The sequence below is a fragment of the Cebus imitator genome, unplaced genomic scaffold (assembly GCF_001604975.1).
Source record: "Cebus imitator isolate Cc_AM_T3 unplaced genomic scaffold, Cebus_imitator-1.0 Scaffold222, whole genome shotgun sequence".
Taxonomy (NCBI): domain Eukaryota; kingdom Metazoa; phylum Chordata; class Mammalia; order Primates; family Cebidae; genus Cebus; species Cebus imitator.
This window is the reverse complement of record NW_016107537.1, coordinates 1,322,770-1,324,988: the sequence shown is the minus strand read 5'-3', so window position 1 is coordinate 1,324,988 and position 2,219 is coordinate 1,322,770.

The window sequence follows — 2,219 nt, the reverse complement described above, 5'->3', positions numbered from 1 at the left end:
CCAGGGCCTGGCTTATTTCAAAACTTGCCTGGCTAATTTCATTTCACATAATGATCTCCAGTTCCATCCATGTTGTTGCAAGTGACAGGATCTCATTCTTTTCATGCTTGGACAGTACTCCATTGTGTATAAGCACTATATATTTTTCTAGCCATTCATCTGCTGATGGACACTTAGATTGCTTCCAAATCTTGGGTATTGTAAACAAGACTGCAATCAACATGGGATTGCAGATATCTCTTTTAAAAATTTTTTTAGAGGTAGTGTTGTACTGTGTTTCTCTGGCTGGTCTTGAACTCCTGGCCTCAGGCAATCCTCCTGCCTCAGTCTCTCCTAAGTAGCTGGGATTACAGGCATCAGTCAATAGACCTCGCAAAACACACTTTAGATTCAAAAACCCAAATAGGTTGAAAGTCAAATGATAGAAAAAAATATGTCATGCAAGCAGTAACTCAAAGAACTGGAGTGGCTATACTAATATTAGACAAAATAGGCTTTAAGAAAAAAATTGTTCCTACAGACAAAGAAGGACTTTTTTTTATGTAGTTCCAACTTTTATTTTTAGATTCAGGAGGTACATGTGCAGGTTTGTCACAATGGACCCTAAGGCTGGGGTACAGATCCCATTGCCCAAGTAGTGAGCATAGTACCCAACGGTTAGCTTTCCAATCCTTGCTCCCCTTCTTTCCTTCTCCCTCTTGTAGTCTTTAGTGTTTCTTGTTGCTTTGTGTCCATGTGTATCTAATGTTTGGCTCCCACTTATAAATGGGACCATGTGGTATTTGGTTTTCTGTTCTTGGGTTATTTCACTTAGGATAATGGCCTCCCACTCCACCCATGTTACTGCAAAAGACATAGTTCCATTCTTTTTTGTGGCTGCATAGTATTCCACTGTGTATATATATATACCACATTTTCTTTATCCAATCCACCGTTGATGGGTGGCTAGGTTGATTCCATGTCTTTGCTATTGTGAATAGCACTGCAATAAACATATAGGTGCATGTGTCTTTCTGGTAGAAAGAACTGTTTTATTTTGGAAAACAATGGGAGGCTGTGTCAAATGGTAGCTCTGTTTTTTTATTTTTGTTTTTTTGATGGAGTCTTGCTCTGCCACCCAGGATGGAGTGCAGTGGTGCAGTCTTCGCTCACTTAAACGTCCGCCTCCTGGGTTTAAGTGATTCTCCTGCCTCAGCTTCCTGAGTAGCTGGGACTACAGGTGTATGCCACCATGCCCAGCTAATTTTTGTATTTTTAGTAGAGATGTGTTTCACCATGTTGGCTAGGCTGGTCTCGAACTCCTGACCTCAGACGATCTACCCACCTCAGCCTCCCAAAGTGCTAGAATTACAGGTGTGAGCCACTGTGCCCGGCTGCTCCATTTTAAATTGTGTGAGCCACCATGCCCGGCTGCTCCATCTTAAATTCTTTGAGAAATCTCCATACTTCTTTCCACAGTGGCTCAACCAATTTACATTCCTACCAGCAGTGTATTAAGCATTCTCTTTTTTCCCACAGCCTCTCCAGCATCTGTTATTTTTTGACTTTTTGATAATAGCTATTCTGACTGGTGTGAGATGATATCTCGTGGTTTGCTTTGCATTTCTCTGATGATTAGTGATGATGAACATTTTTTCGTATGTTTCTTGTCCATTTGTATGTCAAGGACATTTTAGATCGATAAAGGGATCAATCCATTAGGAAAATATGACAATGATAAACATATGCACCAAGCAATACACCCTAAAGATACATGAAGTAAAAACTGAGAGACCTGAAGGAAGAAACAGACAATTTAACTACAATAGTTGGAATCCTCAAAACTCCATTTCAGTAATAGCTGGATCAACAAGAAAATAGAAAAACACAATAAACCAACTAGACTTGACAAATACCTGCAAGGCACTCCACCCAACAGCAGCAAAATACACATCCTTCTCAAGTGCACATGGAACATTCTCTGGGGTAGATCACATGCTAGGCCATAAAACAAGTCTCAGTAAATTTAAAAGAATTGAAGTCATACTACACATGTTCTCTATGTTGGAATAAAATCAGAAATCGATAACAAATTTTGTTAATTTCTGTATTAATGAAATACACAAGAGGTTGGACTAATAACTTTTTTTTTCTTTTTTACCTACAAAGCATGAAAAAAAAATTTTTTTTTTTTTTTTTTTTCTGAGACGGAGCCTCGCTCTGTCACCCAGGCTGGAGTA